This window comes from Trachypithecus francoisi, unplaced genomic scaffold (assembly GCF_009764315.1).
Source record: "Trachypithecus francoisi isolate TF-2019V2 unplaced genomic scaffold, Tfra_2.0 Lachesis_group1, whole genome shotgun sequence".
Taxonomy (NCBI): domain Eukaryota; kingdom Metazoa; phylum Chordata; class Mammalia; order Primates; family Cercopithecidae; genus Trachypithecus; species Trachypithecus francoisi.
The window spans coordinates 45,677,227-45,697,248 of NW_022681454.1; the positions used below are offsets into that span (position 1 = coordinate 45,677,227).

At 42.2% G+C, this 20,022-nt stretch overlaps 1 protein-coding gene across 4 annotated transcripts in view; it reads left to right on the plus strand.

Moving 5' to 3' along the window:
• The first annotated feature begins 16,502 nt into the window (after positions 1-16,502).
• The window catches only part of KLHL8 (kelch like family member 8), a 59,585-nt gene continuing 56,065 nt past the window's right edge, over positions 16,503-20,022 (plus strand). For all 4 annotated transcript variants that reach the window (XM_033214140.1, XM_033214142.1, XM_033214143.1 and 1 more), the window contains exon 1: positions 16,503-16,718. The gene's annotated coding sequence lies outside the window, so the exon portion shown is untranslated. The remainder of the gene's footprint in view (positions 16,719-20,022) is intronic.

Consider the following 20,022-nt stretch of genomic DNA (forward strand, 5'->3'; position numbering starts at 1 on the left):
GCTCACGCCTGTAATCTCAGCACTTTGGGAGGCCGAGGTGGGCAGATCACAAGGTCAGGAGTTCAAGACCAGCCTGGCCAACATAGTGAAATCCCCATCTCTACTAAAAATACAAAAATTAGCTGGGTATGACAAAAATTAGCCTGGCATGGTGGCACGTGCCTGTAGTCCCAGCTACTCAGGAGGCTGAGGCAGGAGAATCGTTTGAACCCGAAAGGTGGAGTGTGCAGTGAGCCAAGATCACAGCACTGCACTCCAGCCTGGGCAACAGAGCAAGACTCTGCCTCAAAAAAAAAAAAAAAAAAAAGGAAAAGAAAAAGAAATCAAATTCATACTTTTTCCTGGTATAAGGTAGATATTTTAAGGTAGAAGGAAAAGTGACACATTTTACATAAAACTCTAGAAGAAAGACTACTGTTGTTTGAACCTCATGTCAAGGCTTACTTTAAGAAAGAGCCATTTCTTTTTTTTTTTAATACTTTAAGTTCTGGTGTACATGTGTGCAACATGCAGGTTTGTCACATATGTGCCACATTGGTGTGCTGCACCCGTTAACTTGTCATTTACATTAGGTATATCGCCTAATGCTATCCCTCCCCCCCTCCCCCCACCCCATGACAGGCCTCGGTGTGTGATGTTCCTCACCCTGTGTCCAAGTGTTCTCATTATTCAATTCCCACCTATGAGTGAGAACATGCGGTGTTTGGTTTTCTGTCCTTGTGACAGTTTGCTCAGAATAATGGTTTCCAGCTTCATCCATGTCCCTACAAAGGACATGAACTCATCCTTTTTTATGGCTGCATAGTATTCCATGGTGTATATGTGCCACATTTTCTTAATCCAGTCTGCCATTGATGGACATTTGGGTTGGTTCCAAGTCTTTACTATTGTGAATAGTGCCGCAATAAACATACGTGTGCATGTGTCTTTACAGCAGCATGATTTATAATCCTTTGGGTATATACCCAGGAATGGGATGGCTGGGTCAAATGGTGTTTCTAGTTCTAGATCCTTGAGGAATGGCCACACTGTCTTCCACAATGGTTGAACTAGTTTACAGTCCTACCAACAGTGTAAAAGTGTTCCTATTTCTCCACATCCTCTCCAGCACCTGTTGTTTCCTGACTTTTTAATGATTGCCATTCTAACTGGTGTGAGATGGTATCTCATTGTGGTTTTGCTTTGCGTTTCTCTGATGGCCAGTGATGATGAGAAAAAATCAGTGATGATTTTCTCATGTGTCTGTTGGTTGCATAAATGTCTTCTTTTGAGAAGTGTCTGTTCATATCCTTTGCCCACTTTTTGATGGGGTTGTTTGATTTTTTCTTGTAAATTTGTTTAAGTTCTTTGTAGATTCTGGATATTACCCCTTGGTCAGATGGGTAGATTGTAAAAATTTTCTCCCATTCTGTAGGTTGCCTGTTCACTCTGATGGTAGTTTCTTTTGCTGTGCAGAAGCAGAAAGAGCCATTTCATTCACTGTTTCTGGTTTCTATTTCTACGAGCTTGGAGGGAGAGCGCTTCGCCGCTACTACTATTTTACCAATATATTCCAGCAGAGGGCGCTCCAAGCATTTTACAACGTTTCCTATAGCTCCTTCGATCCCTGCGCCGCCCGCGGCCCGCAGCATCCCTGCTCTCGTCCCAAAGACTTACGTTTTGACCTAATTCTTCTGGTGCCAAGTCATTGAAAGGTCCTGTTTGTCCCCTCGGGGTGTATTAGGAGCTGGTAGGGTTTGAGAGATACACTGCGTTGTATCACACCTCTCCATATTCAATTCAGTAGGTCATATTTAAATATGAAACATAGAGGATAATTTTCAACGCTTGATTTGCTATAGTTAGAGATCATGCTAGGTGATGATTAAATGATAGCAATTATGCTTTTTCTCCACCCTGCCCCCCCAAAAGTGTAGTTTATTCAATTCATCTCAAATGATGACAAAGGGATTTTTTATACGTTCTTCATTTGGCACCTCGAATGCAGTCATGTGTTACTTAACAAGATTCTGAAACATGCATCACTTTGTCTTGTGAACATCAGGGAGTGTGCTTATACAAGCCTAGATGGTATAGCCTATTGCTTATATTGTCTAGCCTATTGCTCCTAGGCTGCAAACCCACATGGCATGTTACTGTACTGAATACTGTAGGCAACTAGAATACAATGGTATTTGTGTATCTAAACATAGGAAAGGTACAGTAAAAATATGATATAAAAGATAAAATATGGTACTTGTATAGGGCACTTACTCTCAGTGGAGCTTGCAGGACTAGAAGTTACTCTGGGTGAGTCAGGGAGTGAGTGGTGAGTGAATGTGAAGGGCTAGGACATTACTGTACACTATGTAGACTTTACAAAACCTGTACAGTCAGGCTACCCTATAAATAAAATATATTTATTTATTCAAATATTTATTATTTCTCTGGTAATAAACTAACCCTAGCTTACTGTAATTGTTTTACTTTATAAACTTTAAAACTTTTTAAACTTTTAGACTCTTCTTTAATATCACAACTTCCAATACAAACACACTGTACAGCCGTTCAAAAATATTTTCTTTCTTTATATCTGTATTCTATAAGCTTTGTTATTCTTTTCTTTTCTTTTTAAACTTTTGGTTAAAAACGAAGACACAAGCACACATTAGCCTAGGCCTACACAAGTCAGGATCGTCAATATCACTGTCTTCCATCTCCACATCTTGCCCCACTGGGAAAGTCTTCCGAGGCAATAACCTGCATGGAGCTGTCATCTCTATGATAACAATGCCTTCTTTTGTAATACCTCCTGGAGGACTTGCCCCGGGCTGTTTTATGGTTAACTTTTTTTGAAATAAATAGGAGTATACTCTAAAATAGCAATAAAAAGTATAGTAAATAAACCAGTAACATAGTCATTTCTTATGAAGTATTATAGAATGTACATAATTGTATCTGCTATACTTTTATACTACTGGCAACACAATAGGTTTGTTTACACCAACATCACCATATGCACATGAGCATGAGCAATGCGTTGTGCTAGGACATTATCATGGATATGACATCACTAGGGGATAGGAATTTTTCAGCTCCACTATAATCTTTTTTTTTTTTTTGAGACAGAAACTTGCTCTGTTGTCACCAGGCTGAGTGCAGTGGTGCAACCTCGGCTCACTGCAACCTCTGCCTCCCCTGTTCAAGAGATTCTCCTGCCTCAGCCTCCTGAGCAGCTGGGACTACAGGTGTGTGCCACCATACCCAGCTAATTTTTTGTATTTTTTAGTAGAGATGCAGCTTTACCATGTTGGTCAGGATGGTCTCGATCTCTTGACCTTGTGATCCGCCTGCCTCGGCCTCCCAAAGTGCTGGGATTAGAGGTGTGAGCCACCACGCCTGGCCAGCTGCTCTGTAATCTTATGGGACCACCCATACATGCAGTCCTTTGCTGACCAAAACATCCTTATGTGATTTATGATTGTACTTTAAAGTAACTTTACATCTAGAGTATGGACCCAGAACTCATTCTACTCTAAATGTAGTTCTTCATCCAATAATTGAATACTGATTGTGACAAATAGTTGACGCACTTGCATTTTTGGTAGTTTATGTAATGTCTAAACAATGACAAAGAATGCATCGTCGAGTGCTTCTAAAAGATGCACTTAGCCTGAAATGAGTATTTTTAAAAATAGTGTTTAAAATAGAAAATCAAAGAATGAAAAAAGAAAATAGAAACATATTTATCAAGTATCTTCAATCAAGATTGTGTAGGCATAAATGATAACATGATAAACATTTATTTTGTAAAAAACCTAGGCAGACCAAAGACTTAAATACACAATGTAAAATTCAAAATTTTAGAAGAAAATATCTTTATGTCCCAGAAATAGGAAATATTTCTCAAAGAAGATATAAAAGAAACTCAACCCACTAAGTAAATAGGTAAAATCTGATCAGTTTGATTACATTCTTTTATTTTAATTTTTTGAGACAGAGTCTCACTCTGTTGCCCAGGCTGGAGTGCAGTGCACAATCTCAGTGCACTACAACCTCTGCCTCCCAGATCAAGCCATTCTTACGCCTCAGCCTCCTGAGTAGCTGGAACAAAGGTGCATGCCATGACGCCCAGCTAATTTTTGTCAGGGTTTCACCATATTGGTTAGGCTGGTCTCGAACTCCTGACCTCAAGTGATCTGCGTGCCTCAGCCTCCCAAAGTGCTGGGATTATAGGCATGAGCCACACGCCTGGTCAGTTTGATTACATTCTCATCAAAAGCTACCTCCCATTGGAGTTTGAGATCAGCCTCAGCAACATGGTGAAACCCCGTCTCTACTAAAAATACAAAAAAATTAGCCAGGCATGGTGGCCCATGCCTGTAATCCCAGCTACTCGGGAGGTTGAGGCAAGGAGAATTGCTTGAACCCTGGAGGCGGAGGTTGCAGTGAGCCAAGATCACGTCACTGCACCCCAGCCTTGGCGACAAAGCGAGACTCCATCTCAAAAACAAAAACAAGAAATACCATTGGAAAGCAAGATTATCAAAAGATATCACTAAAAAGTAAGACAAGTCACAAACTGGAAGAAGATATTTAATACTCACATAATGTGCAGAGGATTACTATTCAGAATATTTAAAAATTACACCTAAAAAAACTAATTGAAAAAAACCTAATAGAAAAATGGGCTAACATATTGAACATGGATTTTACAAAAAAAGAAATCTGAATTGGTAATAAATATATTAAACATATTAAAACCTCATTCACAACTAGATAACTGCAAATTATGATCACAAGATTAGGGAAAAAATTAAAACCACAAGATACTATTTTATGTCTACCATTGGTATAAATTAAGAAGTCTGGTAAAACCAAGTATTGGCCAGAATGTTTGATTACTGTAATCCTCAGAAAACTTCCTTAAAATTGTGCATTGATATGACAATCTTGGAAGACAATTTGGCATTTTTTAGTTACATCAAAGTCATGCATATTGTAAAACCAGCAATTCCACTTCTAGAGAAACTCTTGTATTTGCTATGTACCCTTAAACATATACACGAATGTCCATAGCAGCATTGTCTGTAATAGTGAAAACCTGGAAATAATCCAAGTATCCATCAACAAGATGAGTAAATTATGGTATATTCATATGATGCAATAGTATGTAGCAGTGAAAAATGAAGAAACCATAGCCATGCATATCAACAAGGATGAATCTCACAAATACAATGTTGAATAAGAAAAGCAGATTGGAGAAATACATACAGTATGATTCTGTCCATTTAAATTTCAAATGCATGCAAACAATGCAAATAGGGTACAACTACAAAGAAATAAATGAGAAAAATAAATATCACATTCACATAGTGTTTACTATGGGAGAAAGAGAGATGTGTTTGGAGAAGAGCACACAGAGGTAAGTGCACAGTTCTATTGAATTATCCTTTTTATACACGCATAAAGAATAACCTCGTATACCAATAAGTATAGGAAATGTATAATTATTTTTAAATTTTAGAAACATTATTAGCTTTGAAAGGGAGATGTCATCCTAATAGAATTTGGTATGTTTATGTTAGATTCATGGTTATAGAAAAAAAGTATTAGGAGAAAATTTGTGAGATAGTGTGAACAATAAAAGTGAATAATCAACCAGGCATGGTAGCTCACACCTATAATCTCAGCACTTTGGGAGGCCGAGGCTGGCGGATCACAGATCAGGAGTTCGAGACCAGCCTGGCCAACATGGCAAAACCTCATCTCTACCAAAAACTACAAAAATTGGCTGGGCGTGGTGGTGCACACCTGTAGTCCCAGCTACTCAGGAGGCTGAGGCAGGAGAATCGATTGAACCTGGGAGGCGGAGGTTGCAGTGAGCTGAGATTGCACCACTGCACTCCAGCCTGGGTGAAAGAGCGAGACTCCAACTCAAAAAAAAAAAAAAAAAAAAAGGTCTTTGTGATTTTCCCCAGGTGGATCAAAAATACGTTTAGATATCATGAAAGCAAAGAACAAGGAAAATATTGGGACATAGAAGTTATATCCAGTAAAGCAATCCTTGTACATTCCTGCCACAGGTGAGGTGAACATTACTGTTCACAGATGGGGTTATCACATCATTCTCTGCCATTCTTCCGCAGATGGCATGTTAAGGCAGAAGGCTGGCACTCAGCACCTGCCTGTCTTAGGTTGGGTTACCCCAGAAGCAAACCCAGATGTAAGGATTTAGATTTATTAATAATTAAGTCAGGGTATTTCATTTGGAAAAGGATCCCAAAAGGCACTGGCAGGAGAGGAGGGAAGAGAGAAAGAAAGGGAAGAAAGCCAACGAAGGGTACTGTCATCACAGATTCTGTGGAGGCCGACCGGGCGTACTCCCCTGTGAAACTGAGAAACCAGGCAGAATGCACCTCAGAGTTGCCCCCACCGGGCAGGTGAGGCCGCTGTGATTTTCAGACACCAACTCCCTTCAGTCACTAGTTGAAATCTGCTTTGGGGGAGGGGAGAGAGGACAAAGTTCCCAGCAGTTCTAGCCTGCTCTGCCGGCCAGGGCTACCCAGACAGAGAGAAAAATCCCTCAGGTGAAGGGCTGGAGATTTCTCCAGATGGAAGTCCACATTCCACGTGCATGCTACATGGCCCCGATGCCAGGAACACACGTATTGACACATGTGCAAAATGCCATGCACAAAATCCTAACATCTAGGCTTCTGGTTCTTCCTAATAACTGATTTTAAATGATTCTTTCCATAATAATGTGAAGGTGTAAGCCTGTCCTGGAGCAGGTAGGGAGTGGGATAAAAAGTGAGGGGCAGGAATTGAGAAGATTACAATTCTGATCACCTGGTCTGTGCTTAACACTGTATTAGATGCTGGAAATAGATTTGTAACTCTTAAGCTGTGGTCCCCAGAGCTAATAATATAATGGCTACTTATATACGCATGAAACATTTAAGTGGTGATAAAAGATGCATAGATTGTCAGTGTGAGTGATACAGATAAAATGCCAACTGAGGAGAGAGGCATTTCTATGTTTAAAAGTAGGTCATATGTGGTACTCTTGGCCAGGCTAGAGGATTACGTGACAGTTGGAATGAGGTGATCTAGGTGATACTCCCAGCCTGAACAAAAACGTTAATAGCAAGGGTGCTGTTTGTCTCTCCACATCTCTCCAGATTCGTCTTCACCCTTCTCCACCTTGATTGGTGCCAGAAAACTGGATATTATGGATGAAATTAACAGACATCCTTGTCCCCTGGCTTCCAGCAGTTATATTGGGGGTGGAGGTGTCACGTGAGGAGGTCAAAGGGAAAGACAGGGAGATTGGGGTGTTTCTCTCTCAGCTCCCTTCTTTCAGGGTTGTCACGAGTTAATTGCTTTCCTTCATCAAGAACTTAGTCAAGAGGTGCTCTACATACAGCTTCCTCTCTCCAGGTTCCAGGAACTGCTCTCTTACTAGCTCAGAAGTACTGCATTATTCCTTGCAGCTGACTCTAGAATCTGTTTACACCTTTATTAAACTCTCCTCAAACTGCTGAAGTGTGCCATGAGTTTTCTGCCAGTGGCCTGACTGAGAGGGTGGGAATGAACTTGAGAGGAGGGAGAGTGAGATGTTTGGCAAAACTTGAGGAAAGGGCTCATGTTGAGAAGGAAGGGAGGTAAAATGAATATTCTTTTATTTTTTTGTCTAAAGAAAAAGGGTAGGTGGTGGCGGGCACCTGTAGTGCCAGCTACTTGGGAGGCTGAGGCAGGAGAATGGCGTGAACCTGGGAGGCAGAGCTTGCAGTGAGCTGAGATTGTGCCACTGCACTCCAGGCTGGGCGACAGAGCGAGACTCCATCTCAAAAAAAAAAAAAAAGGGTAGGCCGGGTGCAGTGGCTCACGCCAGTAATTCCAACACTTCTGGAGGCTAAGGCAGGTGGATCAATTGAGTTTAGGTGTTCAAGACCAGCCTGACCAACATGGCAAAACCCATCTCTACCAAAAATTACAAAAATTAGCTGGGCATGGTGGTGCGCACCTGTAGTCCCAGCTACTTGGGAGGCTGAGGTAAGAGAATGGCTTGAACCTGGGAGGCGGAGGTGTGAGCCAAGATCGCACCACTGTACTCCAGTCTAGGTAACAGAGTGAGACCCTGTCCCGCCGCCGCCCCCCCCCCCCAAAAAAGGAAAAAGACATTCCAGATTTGAGGACCATGTTCTGAGGGAAGTTTTAAAAGTCCAGGCTGATGTATAAATGGCTGCTTGTCAATGTCCATGCAGCAAAGGTGATCACATATCATCTGTCCTGAGCTCTGCTTGGCCTCATCTGTTTTCTATTCAACAGTTGCGAGCATAAAGGAGGAGTTTTTTGTGTAGAACCTCTACCAGGTAGGCATATATCTAATTACCCTCTGGCCTTCTATAATTCAAGTCTTAGTGATGATAAAAGGAGCAACTGAAACCTTCCAAATAGGCTGAACAACAGGCTATTTTATTCTAATAGTCTAGTTTCACCTGTGAGGAAATAGGCTGAAAGTTTTTCTTCTGGTTCTACTTCTTTGAAAAAGAAATGCAATTATAATTTTTTAAATGTAATTTTCCATGTTCAATGTTCGCTTGTAAACTCCCAAGGGGAATCACTTAGCCAGAGGACCCGAGAATTTGAGCTTCTTTCTGTACCATCTGTGCAAAGATTATGGGTATATGAGCAATAGATTGTGGCTTCATGACTGGTAGCAACCATTTAAGGGAAGGAATTACATCACCTGCAAAAGGTTGCAATATGACCTCAAAGTATTATCTTAAAGTTTCTATGAAAAATGGTCAAGGTGTAGGGAAGTAAATTCATATACCCTGTCTGATTATTCAACCCTAGTTTATCTCTCAATTGGTGGTTTTTATCTGCTGATCTCTTCATGACTCCTGACTTTTGTACCTTCTTTCTCCACTGACCCAGTACAAGAATAGGCCTAAATTGCTAATTAAAAAGTAGAGAGAGCCTGAAAGGCTGGGCAGTCCACTTGGCAATTTGGGAGCAGTCATATTTGTTCCAATGCAAATATTATCCCTTTTGCAACTGAAACTTCCAACGCCTCCAGGTCTTTAGCGAGACTGTTTTGGTAGAAGCCACCAATCAAGTATAATACTGTTGTGCAATCCAATACTAACCATCCAAAGTTAGTGCCAACTCCACAGGTTAAGGGCATAGTCCCTGAGAAAACTGCCTTTGCTTCAGATGCAAGCAGCAAGTTTGGGAGTCCTCAGACCACCGTCAATTCTGAACCAATGGCTACAAATTCAGGGGCACCCTGGCCCCCACAGGTTTAATAATTCATTAGAATGACTCACAGAACACAAGAAAGCACTATATATATGATAACAGTTGTGTTATAATGTTAATAGATACAAATCGGTATCAGCCAAATGAAGAGAAACATTGGGTGAGATCGGAGAGGGTCCCACACGCAGAACTTCCATGCCCTTTCCTCATAGAGTCAGGATGTGTTGCCCTCCTGACACATCAATGTGTTCACCAACCAGGAAGTTCCATTGAGCTTTAGCATCCAGAGGGGTTTTTTGAGTTTCCTTTATGTGGGCATGAGTGATTGAATTACTGGCCCTGTGACTGAACCCAAACTCCAGCCTCCTACCCTCCTCAGGGATCAGGAGATCAGGCTAATATCAAATGGCAGAGAATATAGAGGGTTGCATAATTTACCGTAATGTAATACACATGCACCTCTGCATGCTCTTAAATCAGGTTTAGGTCTGGCTACATAAAACAAAAAGCCCTGACACAGTGGCTTAAGCAAGATAAAAGCTTATTTTCATTGCAGAAAGGTAGGCAATCCTGGACTGAAATGATGGTTTAATGGTCATCAGAGACTCAGGCTCCTTCTGTCATTGTTCCATCATTCCATACATGACTTCCAAAGACAAATAACTTATTTATTTATTATTTAGACACGAGGCCTGGATTTGTTGCTCCAGCTGGACTGCAGTGGCATGATCATAGCTCACTGCAACCTCCAACTCCTGGGCTCAAGGGATTCTCCCATCTCAGCCTCCCAGGTACCTGGGACTACAGGTACATACCAACAATCTTGGCTAATTTTTTTTTTTTTTTTTTTTAATTTTAGTAGAGACACAGTCTTGCTGTGTTCCCCAGGCTGGTCTCAAACTTCCGGACTCAAGTATCCTTTGTCTGGGCCTCCCAAAGTGCTGAGATTACAGGCATGAGCCATGGTGCCCAGTCTCCACTGTCATATAACTCTGTGGTCCAAGATGGCTGTTAAAACTCAAGCCATCACTTACAGGAAGAGAGAAAAATAAGAGAGATAGTCTAAAACTGGATTAGTAAGCAGCCATCCCCAAAGTCCTGTGCAATAGTTACACCTTTTAGCTGGACTTACAGCCATCCCACTAAAAATATTGGCGTTCTCCTTTTAAAGAAGAAGGCAAAAAAATGCTGTTTAAGCAGCTAGCAGTGTCTGCCATGTTGCATTTATTTTCATTTCAAAAAATAAATCAAAAAATAAACTTTTCAGATTGACTCTATAATGAGAATGTGAAGGTGATATCAGAAAGCAAATATTTATATATAAATATTTATATATTATATATTAAATATTATAAATATGTGTTTATATTAATATTAATATTATGTTAAATAATATAAATATAATAAATACATTAAATATTTATATATATATTTTTGGGGGGGACAGAGTCTTGCTCTGTTGCCCAGGCTGGAATGCAGTGGCGTGATCTCGGCTCACTGCAACCTCTGCCTCCTGGGTTCACGCAATTCTCCTGCTCAGTCCGGAAGTAGCTGGAACTACAGGCGTGCACTGCCACGCCCGGGTAATTTTTGTATTTTTAGTAGAGACAGGGTTTCACCATGTTGGCCAGGCTGGTCTTGAACTCCTGACCTCAAGTGATCTCCCGGCCTTGGCCTCCCAAAGTGCTGGGATTACATGGGTGAGCCATCCCCCCTGGCCTAATATAGAGCTATATCTTAATGAAAGAAGTACTTTTCACAGACATGGTACATTTGGAATACAAATTGCAGTGGAAACACAATTATATTTGTTTCACTGTGCCAATTTCTACCATACATATGGATACAATTTTGGTCAGAAGTATGAGGCACACATTTCAAAAATAGTTACTGAAAAACAAAGTTTCTCTAAATGTGTTTTTTCTGGTAACTAAAGTCACAATTTTTGAATGTGGTAGGGATGAAGGCAAGTTGCTCTCATTCTGTCATTTTTCATATTGCTCTGGAGAGAATTCCACAGTTCCCCCACATATTCAGCCTGAGATTTCAACCCTATCTAGGCAGGTTCATGGGAAATGGCAACTGATTAGACTTGGGTATGATGGAGTAATAAAAGTAAAATGCTAAAAATGAAAACAAACAAAAAACAACAACACTCAGATTTCAAAAGTCACCAACATTAGTAATTTTCAAAATAAATTATTTAGTGCACCAAGAGAACTAGCAGTGGTCAAAGCAAGGATGATGCTTTCTGTTTTAGTTTCACCCACAGACCCACCCGCAAACTACCTAAAACAGATATTCAGTGGAAACAATAACTGTGTGCCTGCCATGTAAATATATCTTCAAGTAATGTCCTCTAACCCAGAGCTGCACCCCTACTCCTTTCATTTAAAGTTTTAACTCAAATTCTGTCTTATATAGATATGCGACAGAGATCTTATGGCCCTAAACCCTGAAATATTTACTGCCTGACCTTTGGCAGGAAGTAGTTACCGAATGGTTGTTTATTGCGCAAAGTTGATATGCATCCATTTATAGTGCAGGTATTTATTAAGCATCTATACATCAAGTACTATGCTGTTATTTTCTATTTAAGGAGATTTCAGACAAATGAAAGAGATAACTTCTTAAAATGCTCACTAAGTGCTACTTTAGGGGCAAAAATAAGTTGTAAGATGAGCATACATAGGAGGCAGTAACCCAAAACCGGAGAGGGGGGACTGTAACCAAGAAAGCCTTCCTAATTAAAAAGTTGTCTAAATTAATACTAGATAATTAGAAAGAGTTCGCCAGACAAAGGGATAGGGGGAACAGCAATTACAAAGACCCACAGAAAAACTGGGAACTTTACATATTTCAGAGATGCTGGGTGCTGTGACTTGAGCCTTGTAATCCCAGTCACTCCGAAGGCTAAGGCAGGAGGATCCCTCGAGGTCAGGAGTTCAAGATCAGCCATGGCAACATAGCAAAATCCCCCCATCCCCGCACCCCACCAAACTCCACCTCACCCATCTCTTTAACAAAATAAAGACAAAACCAAAACAACAATATACATCAGAGAAATATATCAGAAAATGATCAGTAAAGGTTTAGAGATAAGGTATATCAGGCTGATTGCATGGGTAGTGGATGGAAGAACTGTCATTAATTTGTTAAAATAGCACAAGTTGAGCCACCAGCCTAAGGTCAGAAAACATAGCCATCCACACGTGTGTCTTAGGATAAAAGGCAGGAAATGATTGTTGAGGGAAGCTGAAGTGCCACAGTAAAGACTGGTTTTGTAGGAGGGTGATAGGATAGGAGTCAAGGGATTGGGATGAAATGTAACTACAAGCCAGTAACCCTGACCTGGACAAGGAGGTAGTGGTCTTGCTGGTGGTATTCAGGCTCTTTAAGTACGTTTCCATAGACAACCTTAGCAACTCTTCCGGCACCTGCTCTCTGGTTGCAAGCTTTGCCTCCCTAGCAAATGAAGATAAAATAGCCTTCTTTATTAATCTTTCCAAATCCCTCTGCAAGCCACATCTGAAAGTCCTCCCCCCACTCTTTAGAGAAAGAAAAATTGTCTGGCTCTGTCATCCAGGGCATGAGCCACCATAGCCAGCCCACATCTGAAATTCTTTTGATGGTTATAAAGCCTTTCATCCCAGGATTAAAGATAAAGACTTAAAATGGAAATGTTGACCGGCACGGTGGCTCACGCTTGTAATCCCAGCACTTTGGAAGGCCGAAACCCAGCTACTCAGGAGGCTGAGGCAGGAGAATCACTTGAACCTGGGAGGCTGAGGTTGCAGTGAGCCAAGATCGTGCCATTGCACTCCAGCCTGGGTAACAAGGCGAGATTCTGTCTCAAATTAAAGAAGAAAAAAAAAAAAAAGAAAGTAAATGTTGATTGGGGTTAAAATATTGCGATTTTTTCTGACTAAAGTACAATCATAGAATGAACAAATAGATATCAGATCCTTTCCAGTTTTAATTTATGAGACTTTGAGGAAAGGGAAGGAATTTCTTAGATCCGTACTTATTATAGGCTAGTCTTGCTTATTCTCAAATGGAGCTAGGGAGGAATAGGTAAAAGCTAAGAAGATACTTTTCCGATTTAGGAAATGTGTGTTTTGTTTCAGTTGAGGTATATCCTGTTTTGTAAGATACTGTATATATTTTTTAAATAATTATTTGAGAGCATTGTTATAGATATATGACTTTTTAGGGAAAGATGTCCCCCCCCGCCCCAGTTTATAGCTATTTGGTTTAAAAATTTCATTTAATTTTCAGAATTTTTGCCAGATGCCTCTACCCCAACAAAAAGCTCTAGATTAGGTGTACCTTAGGTGCTCCCCAAACCCCTGGCCACCCCATGCATGCCTTTTCATTATTCACTGTTTAATTCTCTGTCTGCCAGTCTAGATCCTAAGTCTCCATGAGAGCAGGAACTATTCAGTTTTGTTTACTGCATATTTCCCAGTTCCTAGCTCAGTGTCTGTACTCAAAAAATATTCTTCAATAAATAGATGATAATATTGAAATATTATGAATATTTCTTTGATTTGTTAGTAAGTACAAGTAGTTTATTGTGTGTCAATGAGCAGAAGAAAAAGAGCCGTTCTGCTTTTTTATAAGCATTTTTAGGAGTTACTGTGATCTTATTACAAGAAAAGTAGCTGGGAGTGGTGGTTTACACCTGTATTCCCAGCACTTTGGGAGGCCAAGAAAGGCAGATCCCTTGAGCCCAGGAGTTTGAGAACCAGCCTGGGCAACATGGAGAAACCCCATCTCTACAAAAAAAAAAAAAGAAAATACAAAAATTAGCCAGGTGTGGTGGTGTGGGCCCGTAATCCCAGCTACTCGGGAGGCTGAGGCGGGAGAATCACCTGAGCCGGGGAAATCAAGACTGCAGTGAGCCATGATTGTGCTACTCACTGCACTCTAGCCTGAGCAACATGGTGAGACTCTGTCTCAAAAGTAAAATAAAATAAAATAAAATAAAAGCTTTGGCTATAAAAAATAAAATTTCTATTAACATGGTCTTATTAAATACATATTGTAGGCTGGGCGTGGTGGCTCATGCCTGTAATCCCAGCCCTTTGGGAGGCCAAGGTGAGTGGATCACTTGAGGTCAGGTGTTCGAGACCAGCCTGGCCAACATGGTAAAACCCCGTCTCTACTAAAAATGCAAAAATTAGCCGGGCATGGTGGCAGGCGCCTGTAATCCCAGCTACTGTGGAGGCTGAGGCAGGAGAATCACTTGAACCTGGGAGATGGAGGTTGCAGTGAGCCGAGATCATGCCACTGCACTCCAGCCTGGGTGACAAGAGAAAAACTCCACCTCAAAAAAATAAATAAATAAATAATAAATAAATAAATAAGTAAAATACATATTGGATTTTGTGTTTAATAAAGGGAATAAAGGGAAGCTTTCCCTTTTCCCTTGGAAGTTTCACTGAAAAATCAACTGTCAAATGGCAGATTAATAGGAAAAAAGACATACAAAATTTATTTTAACGTGCATAACACAGGGAGATTTCAGGAGAATGATTACCCGATAACTCAATGGGATAGAGACGTTTATATACTCTTCTTTACAGGGGAAAGGGAGATTGGGGAAATGTGGCAACTTAAGGTATAGTAAATGACTTTTAGGGGAAAATGAGGAACATACAATGGCCTGGGGAAAAGTATGTTGGGCCCACAGAGCAGACAATAGTTTGTGACAAAAGTCTGTCCAAGAGTGTTGACAGACTTCAGTCTTTCTTCCTCCAATATGAGTTAAGTAAATGAAAACTCAGGTAAGGCAATTATGTTCCTCTTTGGCAGGTCTGGTTTCTAGGCAGATAAGAGAAATTCAGAGAAGGACTTCATTTGGTGCTTTGGGAGAGACAAAGAATTGAGAGGCAGGAGGGGTAGTGGGGAAGGTAAAAGAGACCGTGAGGCTGCTTCCTCAGTTCAGTGCGGCAAAGCATCCTATTTTGGGGTATCGGTTTCTGAGCCCCAACAATTTTTACATCACCTTCCAGATACATTTTATGACTTTTCTTCACTGCATACTTCTTTAAAACTCATCTTACTCTATTTTTCTAAACTCTATTTGCATTAAATGTGCAAAATACTAATGCTCTAAAGAAGAATATTTTGAAATATTAAGAATTATTTATATTTCAATGTAAATAAAGTGATTTTTTTCTAGAAATAAAATTTCAGATTCAAATAGTCGTTTTGGGGTTTTTATAGAAGATGCATATGTATATACAGATATATATGTTCATTTCTATTAAAATCAATGTGCTAATGTTCATATGTGTTAATAAAGGTCCTAGGATTAAATTTATTCTGAAATAGACTCCTAAGATTGTGAAAGTTTAGCCTGGCAAAAGACACATTTAGGGGAATATCTTTCTTTAAAAAACTCTTGTTTTTTTTTTTACTGTCTCTTGATCTCCCGCCTCACACATTCCACTTTATTGACACTATAGAAAAATTGATTCACAGTATTTTTACTTGCACTGTTTTATTTTATTTTTTATTTTGACGGACTCTTGCTCTGTCACCAGGCTGGAGTGCAGAGGCACAATCTCAGCTTACTGCAACCTCCTACTCCCGGGTTCAAGCAATTCTCCTGCCTCAGCCTTGCGAATAGCTGGGATTACAGGCACGCACCACCACGCTCAGCTAATTTTTGTATTTTTAGTAGAGACGGGGTTTCTCCATGTTGGCCAGGATGGTCTCGATCTCTTGACCTCGTGATCCGCCCGCCTCGGCCTCCCAAAGTGCTGGGATTACAGGCGTGAAGCCACCGCGCACTTCCACTGCTTTTTAGCAGCGAGCTCTCAGGTCAATCAACTGCTTCCTTAGGTTTACAAACTGTGGGTGTGTATTTATAAACACAAGTTGTTTTGTATATCCTTTGTAGAGCACGTGGTGAAAGTGACACAGGAATAAATGCAAACCTTTTTTTCCCCTTCTTTTACATAAATCCCAGAAACACAACCACAGAAGGGGAGTTGGTGGACATTAAAAAGAAACTAAATTTTGTACCGCCACAGAAGTGAAGCATGGATAAGCTCAAAGGTTTTATTTCAAGATTTGTTATGGGGACGTCCGCCACGCCCTGGTCCTCCTTCACCAGGCCGGGCAACACTGCCCAGTCCCCGAGACCCGTGAGCAGCGGGGGCGAGGTCGTGGGGTGGACTCCGGGAGGAGGTTACGAGAACCACACTTCCCAGAGTGCCGTGCGTAGCCCCGCGCAGCCTGCCCCGCCCCCGGAGGCCGCCTCTCGCGGGGGCTGAGGTGAGAAGACGCCAAGCGCCCGCCAGGGCTCTGCGGAGCAGTGCAGGAGAGCGCGCGTCCGCCGGGTGCTCGCGCAGGGCTGGTGAGGTGCCGCTGAGGGCGGCCGGGGCTCCGGGAGCCGGGTAACGTGGCTGCAACCTTAGCGACATCAGGAAGAATAGAGCGGAGGGTCGAAGATCGAGGTAACGGGACGCTTGTCTCCCCTCAGTCCCCTCTTCCTTTGTGCGGTGCCGTGCGCTCGCGCGGAGCCCTCCCTGACTCCAGCCCCGAAGTCGCAACACCGTCTGGTCTCGGATCTCTGGCGTGCGAAGGAAATTCGAGCCCTCGTGCACCAACCGAAACTCCACAGCTGAGAGGGCTTGGGGCCTGACAGCAAGAGCTCCAGCCCGGAGCTCCCTTGCACGGCTTCTGTCGCCTCCATTGGCCAGAGGAGCAGGATTACGCTCCCGGCTCCCGGAGGGGAGCCCCAGCCTCTGGCTCTGTCAGCCTCGCCGGCGCCTCCTTGGCTCTCTCCTCCCGGCCTTTCGAAGAGGGACCCAGGCAGGTGCTTAGCGAGGTCCAGGGAGAGGGCAGGCACCGTGCGGCTGGCGAGGGTTCGGGGCCCCGGGAGGGCGGCCGGAAGCCCCCTGGAGCCGCTGCCTGCGGGGGCGGGGCGAGTGGGCCACCTCCGGCCCACGCCGCGCGGGGACGAGGCGAGGAAGGCACTGCCTCTCCCCACTCGGGGGGCTTGCTGGCCGCGCTGGAGGTGCCTGTCCGGGCGCGGCGGTGTAGACTTTGTGGAGAGTGCCTCCTGGTGTGGACCCAGGAACCGCAGCCTCTTTCTAGACGCGCAGCCGCCGGATGGAGTTGTTACCGACACAATGACAGCTCTTTACGCCTTCCACTCCGTGTTGGGCTCAGTTGTCTTGCTGGTTTCTTCAGACAGAGCGATTTGACTACATAGCTTGAATTTTCTACGTGCCTCGTGCTTTACTGGACTTGCACTGTTTTTCCCTCTTGGCAATGTTTAATCGGGTGACTTTTCGTAGAAAACGTTCAGTATTTTCATCTGTGTTCATGGCTAACTTTATTTTTGACTCTTTGCCCTAAGCTAATGTCACCAGTTTAGAGGGATACTTTGGGAAAAGGTCCTTAGAACCTGGGTTGACATAAGTATTTTATCTGCTGGTTGCACGTTTTTTCCTTTGCGTTGTTTTTTTCTCCCATACAAGATGGTAATTGTTGGACTCTCGGTGTTCTTTATTCTCTCTCTAGAAGGAACTCCTCTTCCCGCATCTTTCTCATGTTCTGGCCCTGCGGTACTCTTGAGTACGCAGAGGACTGCTGCTATCACTGCTGGCAGCTGGAAAGCAGCTTGGAGATGGCGGTGGCATTAAGCTGCTGCTTTTCTTCAGACTTCCTCCTGGCACCCTCCTTCATTTGTCAAACTGACCCAGTTCAAACTTCAAACTTTTAGTCACTTTATTTATGTAGTCACTTTTTAAAAAAATTGCTTTCAAGATACCAAGTTGCCTAAGCCTAAATATAAAAAGAAGTGTCTCAGGGGCTGGGTGCAGTGGCTCACGCCTGTTACCCCAGCACTTTGGGAGGCTGAGGCGGAGGGATCACTTGAGGTCAGGATTTTCGAGACCAGTCTGGCCAACATGGTAAAACCCCGTGTCTACTAAAAATACAAAAGTTAGCCGAGCGTGGTGGCACATGCCTGTAGTCTCACATGCCTGTAGTCTCAGCTACTCGAGAGGCTAAGACAGGAGAATGGCTTGAACCCAGGAGACAGAGGTTGCAGTGAGCCGAGATCATGCCACTGCGCTCCAGCCTGGGTGACAGAGTGAGACTCCATCTCAAAAAAAAGAAAAAAACGTCTCAGGATACTCTATTCAACTACATATGAGCACTTAGCTTCATCCTTTTAATTTTTAAAGCTGCCAATTCTTTTAGCATTTGATAAGATTACTGATAATTGATTAGGATTATATATTCTGTAACAATTGCACATTTTTTGACAAGAAACTCAGTTCACATTCAGTGAGGGAATTTTTTAAAAACAGTATTTCTTCATTCATTAAGAAGAAAGTTGGGGCCAGGCGCGGTGGCTCATGCCTGTAATCCCAACACTTCGGGAGGCTGAGGCGGGCGGATCAAGAGGTCAGGAGATCAAGATTATCCTGGCCAACATGGTGAAACCCCGTCTCTATTTAAAATGCAAAAAAATTAGCTGTTCGTGGTGGCGCGTGCCTGTAGTCCAAGCTACTCCGGAGGCTGAGGCAGGGGAATCGCTTGAACCTGGGAGGTGGAATCTCCTGATTGAGATTACGCAGCTGCACTCCAGCCTGGCGATAGAGCGAGACTCCGTCTCAAAAAAAAAAAAAAAAAAGATCAGGCTCGGTGGCTCATGCTTGTAATCTTAGCACTTTTGGAAGCCAAAGCAGGCCAATTGCTTGATTCCAGGAGTTCAAGACCAGTCTGCACAACATGGCGAAACCCTGCCTCTACAAAAATAAATAAATAAATAAATAAATAATTAGCCGTATGTGGTGGTGTGCACCTGTGGTCCCAGCTACTTGGGAGACTGAGGTGGGAGGATCATCAGAGTCCAGGAAGGTCAAGGCTGCGGTGAGCCATGATTGTGCCGCTGCAGTGGGCCATGATTGCACCACTGTACTCCAGCCTAGGTGACAGAATGAGAGCCTATTTCCAAAAACAAAACAAAACAAAAAACAAAAACAAAAAGGCGAGAGATGAGGGAGGATAAATGTTTCATAAAATAAAATGTTTTCAATCGCTAAAATTCACTTGACCATGTCTTTTTTTTTCTGAACAAAATGTTTTTTATTAACCAAAAAAAGAGGGAGGTGAGCATTTTAAATAAATTAATTTTTGTTTACTCATGTCAAGATGTGTCTACAATAAAAATGTCACCCATTAGTCTGTTTTTAAAAATTCGGTTTTTTTCTGTTTTGAGGGACTTTTATGGAAGCACCAGACTATAATAATGTTCTGAGCTCACTTCTGGTACTACACAATTCTCTGTTAGAATCCCAGATCTCCACTTATTGGCTGTGTGAGCATGGCAAGTAATTTTCTAAACCTCTTTCCTTAGCTGTGGAAGGGGGATAAAAATAATACGTACTTCTGTTTTACCAGAATTGAGGATTATTTGGTGTTGTATGTGAAAGCATTCTGTAAGCTGTGATCAACTGTAATATGCATTGATATTACTAGTCACATGCTGCATTTAAAAATGCTGCCAGTACAATTTATTTTCTGGTGGATATTGCTACGTAGATACTGTCAGCTGCTTTTTTTTTTTTTTTTTTAATGGGTTGGTCATGCAAGAAAGTATATTGTTTGGTTTGGTTATGAATGATTTAGTTGGTTCTTATGAGTCAGAGAGATAATTATGGAAGAGAGTTGGAGGGACCTTGGGAAATTTTCTACTTCATCTCTCTGACTCTTAACCTGCATCTGTTAGCATGCGAATAAATG